Source organism: Rhipicephalus microplus, chromosome 10 (genome assembly GCF_043290135.1).
Source record: "Rhipicephalus microplus isolate Deutch F79 chromosome 10, USDA_Rmic, whole genome shotgun sequence".
Taxonomy (NCBI): Eukaryota; Metazoa; Arthropoda; class Arachnida; order Ixodida; family Ixodidae; genus Rhipicephalus; species Rhipicephalus microplus.
In genome coordinates, this window is record NC_134709.1 from 14,391,906 (window position 1) to 14,416,987 (window position 25,082).

General features: G+C 48.3%; 1 protein-coding gene across 1 annotated transcript in view; it reads right to left on the minus strand.

Moving 5' to 3' along the window:
* The window catches only part of LOC119181497 (latrophilin Cirl), a 721,750-nt gene that overhangs the window by 615,213 nt on the left and 81,455 nt on the right, over positions 1–25,082 (minus strand). The window contains exon 2 of the mRNA XM_075875081.1: positions 20,115–20,246. The gene's annotated coding sequence lies outside the window, so the exon portion shown is untranslated. The remainder of the gene's footprint in view (positions 1–20,114; positions 20,247–25,082) is intronic.

A 25,082-nucleotide genomic window follows, 5' to 3' on the forward strand; every position in this document is an offset into this window, starting at 1 on the left:
ATGATATGTGGGGTTTAACGTCCCAAAACCACCATATGATTATGAGAGACGTCGTAGTGGAGGGCAACGAAAATTTCGACCACCTGGTGTCCTTTTACGTGCACCCAAATCTGAACATACGGGCCTACAACATTCCCGCCCCCATCAGAAATGCAGCCGCATTTCCGATGGGGGCAGAAATGCGGCTGCATTTTACTTAGGTCAATATTTACTTCGGTGAAGCCCCAGCTAACGTGTCAACTCCAGGTGCGTAGGCAGAATTTTGTTTCGGAAGGAGGGAGGGTTCCACTTTGATATCGAAGGAGAAGTGGGCACGGGCCAGGAGTGTCACTTCCTGTCTGAGCCACTAATAATTGTACTAATAATATCTGATGTTTCGCGTTCCCAAAATGATTATATGAATATGACAGACGCCATAGCGGGGGGCTACCGAAATTTTGGCCATCTGACGCCGCACAGCAAGCACATGGGCCTCAACCATTTCGTCGAAGTGCGACCGCCGCACACGGGATGGCGCCCGCGACTTTCAGGTCTGTATAGCGAAGCACTTAAGCCACTGACTAATCCACCAAGGCAGAAAGCTATACGCGACTGGTCAACGCGCTCTGTTGGAGATAACTTTGAACTTGGGAACACTTACGTCGCGAATTTTGCGATAAAGATTCAGCAATAGTGGAGAAAATGATAACATTTTTAAATAGGAAATTTCGACCACCTGGGGTTCTTTGACGGGCACCCAAATCTGAGCACACGGGCCAACAACATTTCCGCCTCCATCGGAAATGCAGCCGCCGCAGCCACTAAACCATACGGGGCCATTTTCGCCATGATCAACGCGTTCATCCTCATGTTCAACGCTTCTATCATCACCGTTCCCCATCGAAGGCTCATTCTAATGCTGATGCTGATGACCTCAGATGGATGGCGCTCACCCACAGAGGAGGATGGGCCAAGAACCGGGCGGCAGGATACTTAAATGAAACTAAAATGAAATTAAAGCCAATCTGAAAAATTAGTTTAGAGATAATACTACCAATAAACAAAGATGTTTGCTGAGCAAGCGGTCAAACCATCTCTTGTTTTTGACAGACATCGCTACGAATTATAAACTAAACATCTGAAAATGCTAGGGTTCACTAGCACGGTAATCTTTTAGTTGCATTGATGTAATCAAACACAGCAGATCATACTCGCCTGCCCGCAGCTCCGATTCAACACGTTCTTCATCTTCCTGATCATTGATCTCATTACCAATGCATTCGTGGCTCCGTTCAAACTGAATGCTTTCATAATCAGCACGTAGCATTGTTCAAGTGTCCTTTTCTCGTTGATGTGTCTGCGCCAACGAGCTGATTGTTGGTGCTTTCCAAATCTGAACATTCGCTTCCACTAGTCAGTAGAGTGGGTATGTGCCATAGTATCTATAGGCCAAAAACAAGAAGGCTTCATCACCATCTTCAAGTCGTCTTTGGTTAGCGCATAAGGTACCCTGCCAATTATATTGGAAGTAGCAACCTTCTTTAGAATGCTGTTTTCGGACGACATCGGCACGTCGTTTTGTATCTTCTTTCCAGCGTTCGGCAGCGTCCGGGGGTTCGGTTTTCGGTCATTGCTTCCACTCAGTGCAGCTACTTATCATCCCGCAGCGGAAGATTCCTAAAGGCTTTCGCTTTGTGGCACTGAAATATTAGCACTGAAAGCCCTTGATGTGTTTCCTCGCGGCCGGCGGCCCGAGACGTTGTCATTCCAATCATGGAGAACGTCTCCGCTAGACGGCGTCGCCGACGGCGGCGCTCCCGAGCATTGGCACTCAGAAGCTTCAAGGACCGGACCGCGCAAAAGGATTACGGCTGTTTGCCTCCGTGTTTGCCGCCGACGTGGGAGCCGCAGGCTGCGTTCATGCAGAGGTTCATTCATTTACGTGCAGTGCCACCGAACTCGCAAGCTACACTTCCTATACACAGACAGCACACCGAAATACGCATAACCGGTGCACTTGTCCATACAGTCTATACGCACACTCTTTGCATTCACCGAATAATCTAGGTATGTGTTCTCGGCAAGGAAGAATCTCGGCAAGTTAGTATGGGTTCAGAACTGAAGATTAATTTCGGCGCAGACTAGACAAAAGATGGACACACGAGACAGCAACAAGTCGAAGCATCCCGTTGTTTTACGTGCATTCTTCGCACTCCATCAACTCGCGTCGAGGTTTCTTCAGTGATGTGCATACACTAAGGCTGGGACAGTGTCTGACAAAAATGCTAGAGACCTGCGCACTCGTGTTTAGGTGCACGTTAAAGAACCCCCAGCGGTCGAAATTTCCGCAGTCCTCCACTCCGGCATCCCTCATGATTACATCTTGCGTTTCGGCACGATAAACCTCAACAAGTATAACCAATGTTTGTGACCAAAGAGTGTTCACCGATCCTGCGATGCGCGCAATTCGTGATTACTGCCCAACGAGAACACGTTTCAACTCAACCAGACGTTACAGGGGAACTACTTCTCCACGCGGAGGAAGACGCGGGGACGCTAGCGTTGCGAGTGCTGCACGCAACTCGTCCCGGCAGACGTCACGGAGAAGACCCGCGCGGGACGTTTCAAAGCGGGCTCCGCAGTCAAGCGCGCTCGACTGAGTCGAATCGGGAGTTTGCTTTCGTTCGAGAAGGCGCATACGTGCCAGGCACGTACGAGGTGAGACAGGCGTGCGGCGGAAGGCGTCCGTCCCCGTCGTACACGATTTTTCTCGGAGTCAAGAGGCACGCCGCTCCCTTTTGTTTCTCGGCAACTTTCTTGCCGGGGCCTTCTTCGACGAGACGACGTCTTCTCTCTTAGACATCATGCTGTTTGCTTTCGCTATGTTCCACTTCTTTTCTTTTCTGCCCACGCTCGCCGTGACACAGAACCGAGACGCAGACCGTTCGGGAACGCTTAAAAAAAGAACTCCGGCGTTATAACGCTCAGCGCGACTAACGCGATTACGACAGCATCTGCAGTTCTCATCGATGAAGCGAAGCGGTGGCATTGAATTCTCAAGACAGGCAGTCACCGAACCCACCAAGCTGTACCCGGTATTCTATCCGTGAAGTCGCATTCACACGCTCAGCAAATTTACGGCCTTCCGAACGACTGGAAAGGTCGCGTGACGGAACGAATGTCGGCGCATATACGCTAAGCTCTACAAAGAACAAAAGGCGAATAATACGAATCCGGCTTATTCGTGTGAGGCGCAAAGCGTAAGTTTGAGGCTTTTCAAATAACAGCTGTTTCGACTCGGCCTTGCCAAACACCAAGTATAGCCAGTAAACTCACGCCGCTTAGCCGCTACTACACATGTATGTGTGTATCAATTGGCGCTGTTCAGACGTACAAATCCAATTACCATTAACCTGGCTAATTATGTACGTGTGTAATGTCACGCTCCTTTGAACATTCAACAATTAAATTGGCATTACGTGCATCCGGGGGTGAAGAGTGAATGGGAATACAAGTTTCCCTGGAGATTTCCTTTCACCAACAAGCGATGGTGCAAAAAAAAAGTGTAAAAAAGAAAACCCACGTTTCATACAGTGACGTCACAATATTGCCATTTCACAGCGACCGTCAATCCGAAAAGTCGTATAAGGTTTGAAATCGTCTTTCCAGGACTCACTCGTACGATAATCGTTGACATGCATGCATGCACGCATGTCATGCATGATATATATATCATCGATGAAGCGGAGCGCTGTATGTGGCCCTCTAGCATTGAATTCTGAAGACAGGCAGTCACCGAACCTACCACTCACTCACTCACTCACTCACTCACTCACTTGTACTCATCAGTATACATCAGCATTGGTATACATGCAGTGACGTCCGTAAAGCGGATAGTTCGGCTTGTTGGTTGCACGTACTTCAAGTAACAGCGAAAGAAAGTGACTCTGCTATGACGCGAAGGACTCCACCAAGACGTAAAGCAACGAAATGCGCGTCTACATCTGTACGACTTGTCTTTTTTTTTTTTTGCTCTGTTCCTCGAAGTCCGTACCACGGATCGGAAAGCCGCTATAAGCTTCCCGAGGAATTTCTCCCGAACACGAAACAGCGTATAGTATGTCGTATATCTCGTACGTTCCCCGCGCGAGAAACCTACCGCGCATGCGCGGGTGGGGATTCCCGACGAGCAGCTCATGGCACTGAGTCCGCGCGCACATATCCCTCCCACGCGTAACCGCGACACCGCCCAAAAAAACCCACCATCCGGGGTACGGGCCCCATATAAGTTTCACGTTCATGACCTATTCATAAGCAAAACGCAAGCTCAAAGAACGCGCCTTTTCCGTCGGGGAACATGCTACATACTTCAACGGAGTCGACGACGCAGCACGAAACAGAGACGTGGAGGGTAACTCATTGATGGGGCGGCGTTAAAAGTTACCGTTCCGTGTGATGGGAAACGGTTCTTTTTGCTTCGTGCCGTGCCGCCGCGCGAGTGGAGAGACTCGTCGGGATGCTGGCACGGAGTCCGCGGACTTAGCGGCGAGATAATGAAGCGCGTAATGGGAGTTTTTATGGGCAACCTCTCGTAGCCGTATATACGTATATATGTACGCGGCGCGGGATGCAGCGCAGTGGCGCTGGGACTTGCTTCGTGCGCGGCCATCCGTATTCGCGCGCACGCGTTGTAAAAGGCGCGAGTACGCGCAGGTTGCCGCGGTGTTCTTCCTTTTAAAGCCCGTTGATTCTTCAGCGAGCGTTACGTCACGCCTATGGTGGCGGAGACGAAATAGACACGAAACTGGGCACCTGTGCTGGCTAAAGGAGAATGGGCGAAGCTGAGAGAGAGAGAGAGAGAGAGAGAGAGAGAGAGAGAGAGAGAGACAGAAAAACAAACAAACAAACCTGGGGTGATAGGGAAGATTTGAAAAAGGTCACACGGTCTCTCATATATACCGATATATATACCGATAGAACGAAGCCGAAATCAGTTTTCTCGGTATAAAAACTTGGCAGCGCAAACAAACGGGGCGAAGTAAGAAGGTACTTCTCACTTCGTCACGTTTGTTTGCGCTGCCAAACTGTCGTAATGAGACTATACCAACTAGGCCGCTTATCTACTGGTCTACGCTTGTCAGTATTCTGTAATAGATATGAGCACAGAAAGACGGGACACAGCAAGACAAGACGACTGAACGAGCACACAGTACTTCTGTCTTGTCGTCTTCTGTACCGTCTCTTTAATCCGAAACCTATTCCAGGCTACGAACGAGTACACTCAACAAAGCACTTCATTACCTTACGTTTCTCCTCAATAGGTAATATTGATACCCCCCAAACTCCGAAAGCTGTATACACCAAACGCGGCCTCGTTCTGCCTCCGAGATCAGTGGCACTGGAAGAATTCCTGCACCTCTCGTGGCTCTGCTTTGCTCCAGGGATCGGCTCACCTTTGATGCAGGGACAAAATGGTGTGACAAAGTCATCATGAGGCGTCTTGATTACGTCACGATAATTGGCTACCAGTGACGTTATGACGACGTCGCATGACGATGATCATGTTTTCCCATCACTGGTGTTGGCACCGGCAACCGTCGATTTTGGTAATGCAGCTGAGGCTTTTTCTTTAACAACGAAATTACTCCGAAGAACATTTGACGTAGCAATGAACCTAAAGATGAATGAACGCCGTAATATTGTTCTGTTCACTAGGTGCGTTTGCTTGTACGCCAAAAAAAAAAAAAACGATACCTCGTGTTAAACCAACTATAAAGGAAGCGGAAGCGTTATTGAACGAAACGAGGGAAGAGGGTTCTGCATGTTCATAAGGCAGGAATAAGTAAGTCAGAGCTTGTCCTATGTGTCAGTGTCTCTTATTCGTCACGCCTCACGGCAGTGCTAAAATTCAACATTTACGTATATGTATAAACCAACTTGTCCAGCAACGAATGTCAATCGGGAACGTCATGGTAAATATGAAAGAAACAAACCACAAAGTGTGTTACCAGAACTCCCGATGATTGATCGACCAGGCTATATAGGATATAAATGCATACCGTATCACCAGCAACGTACCAGCATATTACTCAACACTACATGTTAAAGTAACAAAAACCAAGACCCATCTCTCACAGGCTGCACTGCAAAAATGCCTAGAGCCCCTCCTGCAACGTGCAGGATTACTTTCGCCCTACAACACTCTGGCTTCCAGGATCACGATTAAAGCACAGTCACAAGGAAAGTGAGAAGGATTACGCGATAAGCCGGGTGGAGCGCGCTTAACGGAAACAACGCGTGCGTGGTCAGGTTTCCATAATCTCCGAGTGGTCGCTGACCTGCTGACCTTCGATGGGGCAGCCTTCAACAGCTACACCCGGATAGACGTTCCGATGTAGAGCGCGCGAAATGGTCTATAAAAACGGCTCTCGCGACTAAACACTTTCGTTGCTTGCGCAACCTCTCCTTTTCTGCCTTTTACAAGTGTCGTTGGTTTGCAGGCTTAGGTTTTCCATGGGCTCTGCTCGCTTTTATCGTCGATAACTTCTTGACCTTTAGCGAAAAAAGTATTAGCGCTGAGTGAGCTGGGGGAGCGAACTTTCCTGCAGTGCCGCAACACAACTTCGCGACAGTTCTTTTTTTTGTGCGTAGTCAGCAGAGGAAGTTGAGTGAGGACTTTGGTAAAACAAGAAGGGTACGTATGGCACAATCTACTGAAGGGTACATGAAAACTGAGCGATTGAGAACACACACACACACACACACACACACACACACACACACACACACACACACACACACACACACACACACACACACACACACACACACACACACACACGCACGCACGCACGTACGCACGCACGCACGCACGCACACACACACACACACACACACACACACACACACCCACACACACACACACACACACACCGCTTTTCAGTTAATCAGGAGCACAGCCTCAGAAATGTCTGTTTCATATGCGTAAGAAATATAGCAAGTTCAGTGCGCCGGTGCATTATCGATGTCACGTATTCCTGTTTTCAACTTGCTAATGCGAATTCTTTCGTAAGCGTCGGAATCTGAAGTCGTTTTTCATTTCTTAGCGCCTGCGTATACGTGGCCAGGCTGACACGTGGCCTTTGCAGTGCCTAGGAGAAATCGGTAACGCGTTTATGGCTCCGTGTAATTGGAGCAATTCATCTCCGCGATATTAATAGAAAGTCGGAAATGATCGACATTCGGAGTGTATTTTCTCGCCTGAGCAGGATTCGAGGGGGGGGGGGGGGGTATTGCTACGCGTCTTCTGGGAAAGAGCTAATCTCTAGCTCCCGTAATCCTTCATCGTTAATCATGCGGTCTCTTTCTTTCAGTATATGGACCACGGAATTTAGTCTTTGGTTGCTGATGCAAACTTTCTTCAAAAACGACATACTACGTGCGTAAGTACGTGCGTATCATCGTCGTCAAATGAAACCCGAGCAGCTGCAAGCATTCGCAGTGGTATAGTGCATGCCCTCCAGTCATCACCGGTGACAGGTGTACACATCCAGTTCAGCAGCACTGCGCATATATGCACAGCGCTGCTAGATGTGTGCGCCACCTTTGACACGACACCTCTGACAAGTCAAGTCTCCACGATGGCTTCCTTGATGCATGGCCCAGAGCTTACCGCAGCCACGGACATCGCATCGCCCGCAGTTCCCCACCCTATTGCGGAGACGTCGCCTTCCACGATGTCATGATAAACGTCGCACAGCGACCTTGCGCCTCTGCAACTAGCATGCTACAACTAGCATGCCATTCAATGTCTCCCTCAGAGGACGTTTGCGGCTCTCTGAAAGCACAGCCGAACTTGTAGGACGAAGGAACAATGACTGACGCACACGAGGATGACCTACTTGGTCCAACTATGGCAGAGCGCACCAAACATGCCACGCCTGCTGCGGAGGTATGGCCATCGATTGTGCTGACCTGCTAGCCAACCCTCGAGCGCGGGCAACTAAAGGTCCATAGTTGGGCAGCGCACAAAAGGAAGCACTCAAGAGAACGAAACAGGACAAGAGCTGGTCTCGAAACTGAAAGTTTACAGAAAATCATGCGGCACGCAAGACTACATCCGATCGATGAAACAGGTTTCTTGCTATGATAAAACAACGGATGGCTGACTAACGCAGTTGCCAACAGACTTCATCACGTGGGAAGTCTCCGCAATCGCACGTGTCTATTGATTATGATGGCGATCGATGATTGATGTCTGCTTAAAGCAAGGAATGCAACCGCACTCACGGCAATGACTGGTGAGGTGAGACGATATTAAGGAATTGTCATGCTCCCGCAGCCTGAAATTCACGCATCTGCTGGTCTGTCCGATGCAGACACTGCCGCTCGGGCAAGGTATTTTATAAACTACACCGCTCAAACACGCAGTGTACACTAAAAGTCCTTGCAGTGTGCAAAGAGATGCTCCGCATTTGAAAAATTGAGGCCGCTGAAACCTCACCCACAAACAACACCAACGTGCAGCAGCACTCCTTCGGATTTGTGGTATGCTTCAACGCATACCGCTCTGACCATGCGGCAAAGCTGAATTTCTTCATCCACTGCGACGGGGGAGTGGCGGTGGCTTCTGTTAAAACATGCACTTTGAGTAGAAAGTTGAGACTTCGAAGAAATTCAGCATTTGACGCTTGAAATTTTGTCATGCAAACGTTCTTTGGGGCATGTGGTAATACAGTGAAAGCATCCGAATGTCCAAACATGTCCGAAAAATCGGCGGCTTTGTCATCATCTTTGTCCCAGACGTGTGTTGTTAGTTTACAACCACAACATTAAAATTAATAATAATTATAATAATGCCTCCGGTAATTCGCTCTTTAACGTGGACTGACATCACACAGCACACAGACCTCTACACTTTCGTGTCAAAATGCGACTGCCACGGCCGATATCGAACGCTCAACATTCGGGTTAGCAGCCAATCACCCTGGCCACTGATCCACCGCGGCGGACTTAGCTTACGCCATCCTATAGTAATGTTTTCTTGCAACAGCCTGCCATTCCCCTATTTTGCTTTTTTTTAATGTAACGCGGTCATATCAATTATCGGTTATAACAATGAGACCCGCCGCGGTGGTCTATTGGATAAAGTACTCGGCTGCTGACCCGCAGGTCGCGGGATCGAATTCCGGCTGCGGCGGCTGCATTTCCGATGGAGGCGGAAATGTTGTAGGCCAGTGTGCTCAGATTTGGGTGCACGTTAAAGAACCCCAGGTGGTCGAAATTTCCGGAGCCCTCCACTACGGCGTCTCTCATAATCATATGGTGGTTTTGGGACGTTAAACCCTACATATGAATCAAATCAATAACAATGAAATTGTTACGAAATGAAACTAAAATGAAACAAAAATCTGAAAAATCTCAAATATCAAATTTTCCGTGGCGCTTGAGTATTGCTACAAGTGGGTTCGACTGCATAGTATATAGCTTACATTACGCGCGAAGCTCGACTTTCTTGAATCAAATTGAGCTTGTTGTATTTCAAGTAAATATCTGAACAAATATACCGGTAAAATACCAAAAGGCATAAATCATTGTGCAGTAAGCAGGCATTCGCTATGCCATCCTTCATCATTTTTCGGAGAAGCGTGGTAGCCGCTGCACACTTGTAACGAATGCAGCGCATTTTTTTTGTGCTGTTGCTGACTACGATAACGTATTATGCCAGAAGATTTTGTAATTCGGGCATAATCCTCCACAATGGGTACGCACCGCAGTTAATAGGTGAACAAGACCAAGCTGTTGTAAAACGGTTGGAGCATTGGACGACCTACTCGTTGCGCAATTAACATGATCTGACACCTGGTTGTTCTCTTGCTGTTCTAAACAGCTTTATTACTCATATTAAGGCGGTTCCTTTCACCGACGTCAAACCTACCTAACCGGTGGCGGCGGTGTCCGTAACAGTTTTCACTCTAATACACGTGAAAAGAAGACGAGGGAAAGAAATAGGAGAGAGTAAAGTACATAATAGTGAGAAAGAGAAAGAAAAAATGACGGAAATATATACTGAGGGAAAGGTGAAAAAAAAAGAAATGATAGAAGAATAAACAATTCCTTCGGGCTTGGCGCCACAAGAGTGAAAGTGACAATGTTTTTGTATTTCAATATTTCATTAGGTTTCAGGGGAACTTCTCGACTTGATTATGGTCTTCTATAAAAAAGTTTTTATAATTTGCATGACCTGAATGGCACCAAGACTATTCTTTGACCCAATGCCAAGTCTTGACATCTTGATTTTAAGCTGAACAAATGAAAAGAAAAAGAAACTGTACATAAAATATACTCCCCACAACGTAGCTCCCACAGTACGCTTCACATAAAATTAGTAAAAGAAAGAAAGAAAGGAAAGTAGAAAGAAAAATAAGAATAAATAAATAAATAAATAAATAAATACCGTTCAACACGTTCCGCAAATTCATGCAAGCACTTTAATCTTTTCATTCATATTATGACCAGCGACAACAGAGGTACGAAACTAGCCATCAGGTATACGTCGTGCCCTGCGTCAGAAGGTCAGCACGTGGACAGCGGTGAAAGGTCACCAGGTGAAAGACTATCCCAGAGTAGACGGGAAGGATTCTCATACGCTGTACTTATACGTGCCACGGGATGCTTAGCGTAAGCTTCTGCACCTTATATTGGCTGCCGTTATATTCTTATTTTTGCTATAGTTTTTGTTTATCATGAGCACCCGTATCACCAGCGAGCTGTCGTTGTCGGGGGCCAGCGAGCCTGAATATTGCGAAGGCAGGCACGCCAGGGTTGCGTATCACATGACCGGTACACTTTTCCGAAGACCGAGACATCCTGCATGGAGATGGGCATTTTATCCGTCGGCTTCGCCTCTTAGATGTTTCCATAACGTCTCGTTACGCAACGTGGAAAGTATACGACAAACCAAAATGAGAAAGATCTGGAAAAGGAGGGAGGCGGGCGACGCCTTTTCCACAATAGAGGAAAAGGGGCTCAGTATAGCATGGCGAGGGTGCGTTCAAGTGTTATATCGCATAAGCGATTACATTGTCGATTCACCGGCACCACCGCCTTGGTTCTTTACGCCTATGACGTCTCAGTTAGAAGTCGAAAGCCTCAGATTATTCGTGCGCGAGTGACCTTCACATGAAAAGTCCACGTGAGAGCAGGTGTACAGAGCAGCGAAAGCGTTATAAAAAAGAGTGATAACATTGCGGCGTATATACCTAGCAATAATAAAATTATATTAAGTGAGTATTTCGTAATTATTATGATGATAGCGATAGTTATTAGGGCACTGTATTAGTGAACCCTGAACCTCGACATAGAGTGTGGAGCGTAATATCCAGAAGAGATGAGGAAAGGATGCACTCTGTCGTTCTTTATAGAAGGGAACACGCGAGTGCGTGGCCTGCGCTCTGCGGCGGCTGCCTACAGCACCATCAACCGACTGCAAACGGAAACACGTTCGCGTTCAGCGTCATCTCTTGCCAAAAAAATAATAATAACGAGTTATGGCTGGTAGACAAGCGCTGCTAGATTGCACTCTTATCTCTGCTCACGCCCGCAGTGCGTAGCCCACTGACAACGTGTTTTCTTCACTCGTCGGTTGATGGTGCTGTGGGCAGCCGCCGCAGAGAGCAGGCCACGCGCTCGCTTGTTCCCTTTCATAAAGAACGACAGTATACGGCCACGACGGACGTGTATGTGTGAGTAGCTAAAGAAGCTTGAGGGCGCACACAGCGTGTAGTCCTCGGAGCATGCCATGAAGCCTTCGCAGATTGAAAATATAGTCATCAATATACGCTGTGAAATTGGGCTTTCTCTAGCGAATAATTGCCAGAGTTCTCAACTAAAGTTACTAGATGTGGCTGTTTCCAAAAGCCAAGCAACAATACAGCTGAAGTGCACGTTGGTTTGCTATCCGAGGAAATGCGAAGATACTCAAAATGCACTGCGCTAAGAATAATGACTTAACATTAGCGGGATTTCATGGAGACCATTGTCAAAACTTAGACAGAGTCAACGGAGACCTTTCAGTTAGTGATCATTCGTGCCTACCCTTTTCAATACACATGATTCATTTGTTTCAATACACGCACTTATTTGAAATATAAGAAAATCGCATAGATGATGGTGGTGACTGTTAGGTGCTGATATCATTTTAAAAATTTCGACTTTCTTCACAATACTTTTATTCTTCGAGGACTGAGATCTCTTCCCTTCTCTCGGTCCTTCTTTATCACCTCCCCTCTTTCACCAATACTCCCGCATTAAGCAAGCAAACAAGTAAAACTTCGATTGCTAAAAAGCGAGCGCATACGAGCGGGACAGTGCCTTCCTTTTTATCTTCTCAGCCAAGTCAGTGACAAAGCGCGGCTGGTACTTCGCGGCAATAGGGCAAACGCGAGTCGCATACAGAGTACGGGGACGTACAACATGTGTGGAGAAGAGGGCTCAGCGACCACCGCTGAAGGGGATCACGTCCGAGTCCCCCAATCGAAACCATTTGTATTCGTTCTCGTCTTCGGAAGGCGACCTCAACGTCGTCCACGACGTTCCTGTTCTGGAAAGTAACGCGACGCCACGGCGTCGAATGGAAGTTTTACGCGACATTTTTGTTTCTTGTGCCAGTTGCTGTCGTCATGAAATCCGAAGAGCACGCACAAAGACCTTAGCCCCATGGAGTTCTACCATTGTGTGTGCCACAAAAAAAAATCGTACCAAGAGCAACTCTTGGTCAAACGTGTTCTCCAACTTCAGAGGTACCTACATTGTAAACTATAAAAGTGTTATGAATTTTTTCCTCCCTCTCTACAAAGCGCGTGTCTCTCGAGATAGGCTACGAACTTCGAGGGAGAGAGAGAAAGAGAGAGAGAGAGATAAATAGAGAAGAAAGGCAGGGAGGTTAACCAAGCTTGGCTCAGTTGGATACCCTACACTTGGGGTAGGGAAAGGGAGAAGTCCGGCTTATAGTTTCCTTCTACGAGAATCGTTTATTGGTAATGCAGGCACGTGTCAAGCTTCAACACACACACACACACACACACACACACACACACACACACACACACACACACACACACACACACACACACACACACACACACACACACACACACACACACGCACACACGCACGCACGCACGCACGCACGCACGTACTAAAGAACAGTGCTGACCTGAAAGGCTTAGGCGATATAGCCTTGCACATGGTATACAAGAAGCCGCGGATTCAATTCTCATCCAGGTTCTCATACGTTAACACTTTCGCAATAAGAAACCCAAAGTGGGCAAAAGAATCTAGAGTTCGTCATACGCCGAGCATGCATAGCTCGTAATCATATCCGGCTGTCGCAAGACGAACGCAAAGTTTTGTTTAAAGGGGCCCTGGAACAGTTCTTGAGCATGGTCAGAAAACGCTGCCGATCGGCAGTAGATGCTCCCGACAACACGCGAGCCAAATATTAAGTGCAGCACGTGGCCTGGAATTCACAATAAATGATCAAAGTCAGCTAAAAATTGCTCTCTCTCCTCTCGACAAATGACGCGATCTGCTCAAAAGTCACACGTAGCAAGCCCATCTATCAGCCATTGGCTGATTTGAACATGGCGCACTCGCTCGATACAGAGATCGCTGCGGGAGGCCGCTACTTGTCGACGCGCGATCACATTGAAAAAGCCGTGCATTCGAAGAAAAAAGTGCGCAAGGTCACGGGGCGGGCATGACGTTTGTCTGTGGCCTTGCCATCCCTCCCTGCTTAGTTTCCAGCGCTTTCGTCGGTACGAGAGAAGAGAGGATGCGATTGCAGCGTGTGACAAATCTTTGTAACTCCGCTCGTACTGAACGGATCCCTAAATCTTTTGCGGCGTTCAATTCGCGAGGCAATGAGCTCTTCCAGAGAATTATTTTAACGGTTACTTGAAAAAAAGTGTTTCAGGGCCCCTTTAAGTGATTTTAACGCACACAAACTCACGTAAACTGGGCAACACGCATGGTACAGCTGATGCGGTGTTTTAGTGATTATGGTGCTTAATTGACTGTTCGTATCGCAGCCGCGGCGGTAGCATTTCGATGTAGGCGAAATGTTCGAGGTCGGTGTGCTTACACTTAGGTGCATGTCGACCCCCTGAGGTTTCCTAGAAAACCTCAGGTGGTCGACATTTTCGGAGCGCTCTACTATGCGGTGTTCCTGTTCTGTTGTGTTCTGTTGGAACTGTCTTGCTGTGGAAATGTTGAGGTTCATATTCCTTCGGCTACTTCATATCGATAAGTTCTGCAGCAAAAAAAAAATAACGATGTTTGCCCAAAATGAACAATAAAGAGGAAAAAAAACCTAATAGCACACTTATACAAGTTGAAGTAAAAGGGTAATGTACAGTTTGTTTGTAGCAGTTCACACTGTAATAAAACGTTCACACTCACACATTTCTTTCATATGGTGGTTTTGGGACGTTAAACCCCACATATTAATCAATCAATCACATTTCTTTCTATCCACTGTATACGTACTAACAGCTCCTTTGATATATCACCACACCTAGCTGTAGGCCTATATCCCAAGTGCTTATCCAGTCAGCAGTGTCCGCTAAGCCTTTCAGGAATATGTTCGCATTTTTCTGCAGATGCATCTCAGGCCATGGTCCCTCGTCCTCCTGTCGTGGTTCTGGGAGACAAAAAACAACAACAGTTCTTAATTTCACGGTCCGTTCGAAAGGGCGTCCTTCCCGGTCCTTAGGCCGCCACTGCCACAGACCTTGTACAGTCAAGTCGGCGTACGGAAGCCAAAACGGCTGTACCACTTCCTCGAGCACACACACGCACAAATGAAGCCCACTCAAACGTGAAGAGAGAGAGAGAGAGGGAGAGGGAGAGAGAGAAACAGCCAATACAGGAAGTCCGCGAACGGTCCGGTTTGTGATTCTTTGTCTTTTCGTCAACGCCTCTGACAAGAGTTCGCGAAATCGCTCTGCTCGGTCACCCCTCGCGCAGGTTCGCCAGCAGCTTTCGCACACTCTCCAGAGAGACGCATGACACGTCAGCCTTGCTTATTTATTTCACTTTAACACGGCATCGCGTGACATAACGCTTGCGCTTCCAGTCCAGGTCGGTAGTAAATTAGTTAGGATAGTTGCGTGCACCCTCCACCCGGCAGAACGAAGTTCACAAGATCGGAAGAAACGATTACACGGAGGGCCTTGATTGACGTATACGTGCGCGGCGAGTTTCGACAGCAATGATTGATTACACCGATCCTCGTCTCTAATACGTAGAACTACAGACAGCACCTTTCAATTAACACGACGTTTTTACCTCGTGTGTGCGGTGTTGCGCACGATGTCCCTCTTGTATGTGGAATCGAACCGGCAGGTGTTAAAAATAACATTTTTCATTTTTTTCCTATTAATAAACCTATTATGGTAAAAGTAACGAGATTCGAAATCTCAGCACTGTCAGGCCAGAGTACCATTCATCAATATAAACTAATTCATAGTTGAACTTTACCGTGCCTTAACACGGTGTTCTATGAAGTGATTCTAACATTACTGACTATAGCTTACCACATCTCCTTTATTGCACCTGTTAGCTTTGTTTCGCTTCGAGTTCTGTATATTGCTTGCATTAAATGTTTTCAGTAGCGAACCCAGACTCTTCCTGTGTGTTCTTGCCGTTGCTTCAAAGATGCAGTTATTAACCTAACCTTCTAAAGCGCTGCGAGCGCTTCTTATCAGAAACATCCGGCAACGATGCACAGATGTGATGTGGGACGCGCTCGATCGTGCTTCTCGTCCATTGAAATCACTTTGCGTCACGGAACGACCTTCGAAAGTCCCGATCTTCTACTTATGCGGGCGAGTCTTGACGTATGGATGGGGCGAAGTGCGTGACTTGTTCCTGTTTGTCAAGAGAACGGTTGCTCCTGTCACGATAATTACCCGTCAGCTTTCGTCTGACACTCCGCTTTACCGATGAAATACGAGCGACGGAAGTTTGTTCAAGCAGCGGAACTTGCGACTTGCAGCAGCTGCCGGGCAAATGGCGACACTTGTACGAGTACTGACAAATGTTTGCATGTAGTAATATAGTAACCCATGTCCGACCCTGTTTAAGAAATGGACACGGGCTGGGCACGGAGTGCGCAGGCAGGATAACCGTTGGTCGTTAAGGGTAAGTAAATGTATTCAAAGAGAAAGCAAACGCGTCAGCGGGAGATAGAAAATTAGATGAACCGATGATATCAGGAAGTTTGCAAACGTAGCGTGGCAGCAAAAAGCACATGATCAGGTTGAGTGGCGGAACATGGGAGAGGCCTTTGTCCTGCAGTAGACGTAGTAAGGCCAGCGATGATGAGCATATTACTGTTACTATAATAGCTCATCACGCAGACTGACACTCAACGTTTGAATGCACACATTGCCACGTAGTCACGCCGTTGACGAAGGTGGCAGGCGATATGTCTTTTTGGGGCGAACTTGAGGTCGGTAAACGGGAAGTCAAATTACAGCAATGCACACTGGCACTGATAGCGGCAAACAAAGCTTCAGCAGTCGATCAACTGACAAGCGGCGAAGCGCGTCGGCATTTATACATGTGCCGTCGAATATTCCACAGTTGTCGGTATAGTGGTCATGTAAATTCCAGAAGCATCTGTAAAGTTTGTGTTGCGCGTGTAATCGCATCGGAAGGTTGTAATCTCGACGGTTCATAACCAATCGGTGTGGTTGCGCAAGGCAGCACTTACACTCGTTATGAGGAAATCGAAAAAAAAAATCAGAAAGGAATGTGGCAACGTTAGAATTAAAATGTTTGATGATTTAGAGTACTATCGAGAGCAGTAAGCTCTGTCTAACACTATAGGTATACAACAGCTACACTTTCAGAGCATAATAACACGTGAACCAGACGAGTGGATGACCGCCGATGTAGTCCAGTTGGTAGAGCATCGGAAGCGTTATTCGAAGGCCATAGCACCTGCCATCGGCAAGTTCTCATTTCGTACACCTTGCTTTTTTTTCCACACTTACATCGCGATTGCCACTAATAACCTCACTTATACTTTCCTTGGCATCACTGTCTGTTAATTCTCGTTAGTAACGTTTTGTTTATTGGTCCTTCACTCCTATGAAAATCTCCGTTGATTACAGTCATAAGCATGTGAGTTGTTTCCCCCATCAGTGGGGGGGGGGAGAGTAGGTAACGTTCCAGTTCAGCCCCCAATCCCACCCCCTCGTTGGTATCTATATGAATCTGTCTGTCTGTCTGTCTGTCTGTCCATCCGTCCGTCCGCCCGCCCGCCCGCACGCCCGTCCGTCCGTCCGTAGCCCACGCTACGTATATACTGACTTAGGTGAGCTAAGGCACTCTTGTTTTTCTCAATTAACTGGATGAACACATCCCTCTCTTCGGGATCCGAGGCATTGAAAAGTTTTTGCCCCTCACGGGATTTTGCTCTGCCTCCGGGATCGGCCCACTATTTATCAATAGACGATGTCATCTGATTATATCACAATGTGCCTCCATGTTGTGAGATAATAGTGACGTCCTAATTACGGCACCTACTTTTGAAAATTGTGGCGTCGTTTTTGGGTCATGTGGTGACGCTTTCGCCGCCGGTGCCGATGCTCACTTTTCGCGTTTGATCAACCGCCTGACACTCTCACATTGAGAAATAACAGCCTGCTGTTCTACCTGATTACAAAACCGCGGTAAAATCTGAGACCAGTTGCACGGAGGACACGTACACTGCAAGAACAGGGCTTTTTAAAACAAATTCTTTTTTTTTTATTATTAGAGCGACACCACAGAGGAACATCACACGAAAAAGCTGACATATATATTTAATTCCAGAGCCGTAAACGGGTTACGCTCACAAAAATGCTTCATAGGCGACATAGGAGAGGATAACGAGCAGGCTGATGGACACCACGCACCTCCACCCTATAGGATTAGCCACTCATGACGTCTCCTACTGAAGTCAATCTCCAAGCAGATAACGGATTATTAGGTCACTCTCCGTTGCCAGAGATGACCGAACGTGGATATGTTCGGTACACGCCCAACGAATGCACACAAGCAAGCCGTGACTATCGACTTCGCGATTGTTTCTGAATCTGGTTTAAACCTCTCGCGGGCACCCAAATGTGGCGCTCATTACAGCGAAACAACGAGCCCACGCATGATGAAGCGGGCCCTTCTGAAAAGCATTTGACTAACGCGCGGTTAGAGGACCGCGTTCGCGTGCGTTCTATCGCATCTCATTGCCCCCTTCCCTCTCTCTCTCAGAAAGACTAAACACTGCACAGACGATAATAGACGGCGAGGAGGAGGAGGAGGTGGAGGGGAGTAAGAGGCGGCAAACGCCGCGCCGTCGCCGCACCCAAGTCGGCTCTCGCTAAAACCCAGCGTCGCGTGCTTACGACAACACGCTTCCTTGCTCCCTGAAGTCTTCCCATTGTGTAATCGTATGATGAGCAATGGGCATTGGCGTTTCCGAGCCTAGGCTACGTTGCCTCGCACTGCGAGGCAAGGCACTCCATTTCAGCCACTTCGCTGAATACGCCGAACCGAATGAGGACCCCACAATATTCTTCGTTCTTTACTTGTTGCTTCTTCATCTCTAAACTTCATACTCTAGGCGCAAATCTAAACGATTCGGGATGGTGAAGACTTTGTGATCACAAGCGATGGACCATGCCTGGAGGGACGCGTTGGGAAATCCGGTCTCAGGAAAGAAGGAAAGAAAGACAGTTAGTGTGAAGGAAAGAAGGACAAAAAAAAATGGAATGCTCTCGTTTGCAGTTCAGTAAAAAGATCGACTTCTATACACCATCGGCATCGAATACACCACGCCGCCGAAGAATGCAAGCTCGCATTCATTAAAGACGGCAGTCGAAATGTAGAACGGTGACCGTGCTCCGCGTGTACGCCTCATTGAAATGCCGGGGACACGGAGTCAATCGATCATACGCGTACAGAGCTCTGCAGGAACGGCAGGCTTGGCTCGCCTCGGTTCGGCGTGGCTGGCTACTTACCATTTCTTCGCGAGTTCCTTCATTCCGTCAATCCACTCGGGTATTCGTTATACGGGAATCCCCCGCCTAGCCACGCGTGAAGCAAAGACTACGTGTAGCCGCTTGAGACAATAGGCCGAGACGTTCCTTCCCGGCACGGTCCATTTCGTGCTCACTGGACTGACTTTGCATTGTCTTGGCATCGCTCAATCGGTATTTTGTTTCTTTTAAACACTCTGTTCGGTGTGACCGGGTTAGCCTTATAACATACGCCAACTCTAATTAAACGCTTATATTGATACCAATAAAAGGCCGAGCCAGGAATCAGGTGGCTGGAGATAAGCATCGAGCAGAGATGTGGCCTCAAACAATTTTTGTTGCCCTTCTATAGTTTACATCGCTGGCATTCTGGGCGGAGCGTGACCACCCTGAGACAAGCAGCCTCGTTCTGGCACGTGGCGATCAAGTTAACACGGCTTTTTTTTTTTTTTGAGGATTGTTCCTACCTTGGTCATTCGCAGACGCGTCTTCCGGCGTATAATAAACTAGCAAAGCAAAAAAAAAAGACTCAAGTTCACGGACTTCACGAGGGCGACCGAGCTTTGTTACAACACAATAGACCTGAACTGAGCAGAGGATACTCGCGAGGAAGCGGGGAACAAGCACACATACATCGATAAGATCGCTTCTTAATCCTATCATCCCTCTTCTTTGTGTTAAAGCACGTGGTGAGAGAATGCTTCGAGTTTAGAGTTGGTCAGTGACTACCCATACTTTGAGAAGGAAGTAAAGCCATGCAGCGCCAAAAACTCACACCTTCCGCCACGTACTTACCAGAGAAGACTCGCCCTCCCCTTCTGATTCTGTTGTATTGACTAACCTTGCCTCCCCAATCTCTTGAAGCTTTCTACATCCAAGGTGATTTTTTCACGGTGTGATTGCACACATTGGAAGATTCCTGCACATCCCTTGACGTACGCAGTGGCTCCGGGTAGTAGCGTAAGTCAAGAGGTGGCGCACGAGGCCCGTGCCCCAAGCGCCAACATAGCCAAAAAGAATGCATCAATACTGCCCCACGGACGAACTTACTTCTCGTAATGTGGTGTTCCGTTACGCAGGCCTCGTAATGCGGTGTTCCGGACTAGGAATGCCGCAGCCACGTTCCAGGTTCGTGCTTTGGCCCCCAAACTTTGCCTCTCTCTACGTCGACATTCTCGTCTTCTGCATAGAATGAAAGCGAAATAGATGAAAAAAAATAGATAAATAGAGAAAAATAGAAAAAGCATAGAGAGAGTAAGGGAAAGAAATAAAAAGAAAAAGAGAGAAAGAAACAGAAACACGAAGAGTTACAAAGAAAGCGATGAAATAAACACGAAGAAAGACCGAGAAAGGGAAAAATAGATAGAGAGAAAGTAAAGAATAAACAGAAACAGAGACATATAGCATATCGGCGAAAGACAGACAGAGATAAACAAGGCGAGGAAGAAAGAGAGAAAATATGGTTGATTTCTCCGTCATAAGAATCGGTATATATAACACGGAAGTAAAACGTCTCCTTAGAGAAATATAGTGCTTACTGTACATTGGTATAAAGAGAGCTTATACTCTGTCTGTTGGTGTTTGACAGCTGAAGCACCATTTTTTTTTTTGTAAATGCATCCACGTTGACGCTTATTGATACACCATTTCTTGATGCGTAACTACATCGCCAGGTAACATCACCGTTAAATGTAGGATAGCAAAACGACCTTTATGGGTTGACCTTGTATTTTGGCGTTCCGTTCTTTCAGCTCGTTCTCAATTATTGTATGCAGTCTCACTTAGAAACCAAGGGTTAATCCGCACAGTGCGCACATGTGTGCACAATAAGCAACTCTCATATGGTGCCAAGGGAGGTGTCCGGCTAATGTTATAGCATAACATGGCTTTCAAGGACCCTGGCTACACCAATCTTGGCATTGTTTTTTTTTTTCGCCACCCGTGCCTGGACGACTTATTCGCTTATCCGAGCCACCGCTTAGCTAGGCATGGTACTCCAGTCCCGAGGCGTAACCACGCCTGGTGTCCCTTGACGCTATATTCCTCCTTCCAAGGCTTTCCCGTAAAAAAAATCATTGCACGGTCTTCTATGGACCCTCCTAAAAAGACTCGAAGGCTAAAGCCTTCGTCTGTTTCTTTTTCTCAGTGAATTTATCTACCCCCACCCCCTCGCCCGTCCTACAGGTTTCTGCAGCTCATATAGCTTTGCACAATCTCCATATTCCGCCCACCTATGACCATACAACGTCATTTAAATGACGTCATTATATGTCGTATAATACGGCAAAACATCCATAGTGACGCCATGATGACGTCACACATCTTGGTGGTCTTGATTTTTTCTTCACTCCTGTCAACGTTCGCGTTTGATGAGGCATTTAGGGTTTTCACCTGAACATTGCCGAAAACACTCATACGATTAGATATGCTCGGGACATACGCGTTATCAGCGAGACAATCGCATTATAAATTAGGTCGAGCATCGTCAATCCGGTAATAAAAGTTTATCCAATCAAATCATCAATCCGGTGCGGGATAACCAGTTCAGGCATATAGGCACCTCACAACTCACCAACTACACTCGCGAAGCACTTCCGTTATGTGCGCCTCAACACCTAAACACGTACTGCACTGGCGCCAGCCATGCACACCAGCCATGCAGGCCAACAAGCCGTGAAACGGTCTTCCGAACACCGTGATCCAAGCAGTGAATGTTCATTCGGACGCGTTATGCGAACGATATTAGTAGGGCGCCTGTTTCCCCGCCACCGACTCTGAGGGAGGAGGAGAGAGCGCCGTCTGGCGGCCGAAACGAATCGCAGCCAGTCGCTTCGAGCGCGTGTACTCTGGCAAACACGGCGGAGGCAAGCACATGGCTTCGAGCGCTTTCCCCGGGGGGAGGATGGCAGCTCCAGGCAAAAATCTGGGGGAAAACGGAACTGCTAATTATGTCCGTACTCTAAAACACATTACGGCGCAGAAATTCGCACGCCAGGCGCCAACGCGTTCTAATACAACGAACCGCTCGACGGGACTGCAGGCAGCCATGCAAGCAGACGAGCATGGGGCAGCGAGCAGACGACGACCGAACCAGACTGAAATGGCGGAATAACTGTTGGATGGTAAAGGCAAGCGGGGATGGGGGCAAGGAGAGCAGAAGGGGGAGGATGCCTCTAACTTCTTCGCAGTACGTACTACGCCACTGACACGGCCCTCCTTTCCCCTTCCCCTCCTTTCTTGTGGTAGTGGGCGGCGACGGTGTGGGGGGGGGGGGGGGGAGCGTGCCGGTGAGATGGCGGTACAACTGGTTCGTCGTCACTGTCGACTGCGGTGCGAGCTTAGTGATTGTTAGGCCTAACAGTTGAATGAACGACATTCATTTCATATTTAGGAACGCGTCATGCATTCGCCCCGTTGGCGTCCTCGTCTCCCGTGTCTGACGGTGACCAGACGATGAACGCTGCATTAATGACGTAGATTGCCTCTTGCATTAATGACGTAGATTGCCTCTCCCGCACTCGAACATGTAAAGTCGAATATTTCGAAGCGCGAGTGTATGGTGTGAGAGCCGTGAATTTGGAAGTGCCCTGACGAAAAAAAAAAAGGCGCGAAACTTGATGCCCCCCCCCCCCCCCCCCGTACCCTCTTCGAAGCAGGCCTGAATAGAAAAATAAAATAATAAGCATGATAATAATACCGTTGCACCTATGCGCGTTCATATTGTTACGAGGTTGGTTGCTTCTGAGCGAGATGTATTTGCAGAGTAAAAACTACAGGCAAGAGACACAATGGCTGATTGGCCCAGTCGCGCGCCTGTCAGTCGCACCTCTTCCTTTTCTTCCTCTCCGTAGCAGGACCCCCGGGCGTTGGAGCGCCGTCTCGGCGAGAGTCCGGAGAAGTGCGACAGAAGTAGGGTTTCAAGCGCGAAACATGGACAATGTCAACTAGTGACGAACTTGGTGACGTATTGGAGTGCAATGGCGCTATCTCGTAGGTTACGTCGCTAACTTGACGTAAGACTAGGTAGGGTCCGGCGTATCGGGACAAAAGTTTTTCGGAGAGACCTACACGGCGACACGGTGACCAGAGGAGCACGTGGTCACCTGGGGCAAACGTTATATTTCGATGCCGGTGGTCGTAGCGGGCTTTTTGCATATCCTGTGACCTGGTGAGGCGAGACTGGGCAACTTGACGAGCCATGTGAGCCCGATCAATGGCTTCGCGCGCGTACTCGGAAGGAGATGGCACGAGAGGCAAGGTGGTTTCAAATGGCAATATGGGGTCGCGACCATATAAAAGATAAAAAGGCGAGAATCCCGCAGTGTCATGTCGAGAGGAGTTATATGCGAAGGTCACATAGGCCAACGTTGTATCCCAGTCTCGATGATCATCGGAGACGTACATCGAAAGCATCTCTGTGAGCGTGCGGTTGAGACGTTCAGTTAGGCCATTAGTTTGTGGGTGGTAGGCGGTAGATAGCTTATGGGCTGTAGCACACGATCGAAGGAGGTCATCGACAACTTTGGACAGGAAAGAGCGGCCGCGGTCCGTAAGCAGCTGTCGGGGTGCACCATGGTGTAAGATGACGTCATGAAGAAGAAAATCCGCGACGTCAGTGGCGCAACTGGTTGGCATGGCCTTTGTTATCGCGTAACGGGTCGCATAATCTGTGGCGACGGCAATCCATTTATTTCCTAGTGTCGTCGTCGGAAAAGGGCCAAGAAGGTCGAGTCCCACGCGATGAAATGGTTCAGAGGGGACTTCAATTGGGTGAAGATATCCAGCTGGCAGCAAAGAAGGTCTTTTCCGGCGCTGGCAGAGGTCGCAAGTGGCGACATATCGACGTACGCTGCGGTACAATCCAGGCCAGAAAAATCGACGTCGCACGCGGTCGTATGTGCGGGAAACGCCGAGGTGTCCCGCTGTTGGTGCGTCGTGAAGTTGTTGAAGTATGGCAGGCCGTAGGTGACGAGGGATGACAAGCAGAAGCTCAGGGCCTTCAGTGGTGACGTTGCGGCGGTAGAGGATGCCGTCATGCAGCACGAACATACGGGATTCAGCGTCATGGCTGTCAGACTGGATGGCGTCGATGATAGTGCGCAATGACTCATCCCGTCGTTGTTCGATGCGCATATCGCTGACGTCTGTAAACGCCATTACTCTGCTCTCCAGGTCAGGCGCAACGGGATCAGGAGGATCTACCGGATATCGAGAAAGACAGTCTGCGTCCTTGTGCAAACGGCCAGACTTGTAGCTGACGCTAAACGAAAATTCCTGAAGCCTCAGAGCCCAGCGAGCCAGACGTCCAGTCGGGTCCTTCAGAGAAGTCAGCCAACAGAGGGCGTGGTGGTCCGTAACGACAGTGAAAATGCGACCATATAAATATGGCCGAAACTTGGCGACGGCCCAAACTAAAGCTAGACACTCTCTCTCGGTGATGGAATAATTCATCTCCTGGGGAGAAAGCAGGCGACTGGCGTAAGCTATCACGCACTGTCTACCGTGGTGCCGCTGAGCGAGAACTGCGCCGATACCGTGGCCACTGGCGTCGGTGCGAACCTCTGTGGCAGCAGAAGGATTAAAGTGGGCAAGTATGGGGGGCGTAGTTAGGTAGCCGATGAGAGCGGCGAACGCTTGAGCCTGCTCAGGGCCCCATGAGAATGTGGTATCCTTCTTCAGCAAATCTGTCAGTGGCCGGGCAACGTCAGCGAAGTTTTTCACAAAACGGCGAAAGTAGGAACATAAGCCGACGAAGCTACGGACGTCGGATGTAGAACGGGGCACTGGAAAGCTACGGACGACGCGGATCTTTTCGGGATCTGGTTGGACACCATCGGCGTTTACAATATGGCCCAGAATGGCAATCTGACGGTGACCAAATTGACACTTCTTGGAATTGAGTTGTAGCCCAGCCCTGCTACGGAGAGGAAGAAAAGGAAGAGGTGCGACTGACAGGCGCGGTGACATGGCACACGGAATGCACTCCGATGTTTTCAAGCTCCCGGCGCACGATGGCTT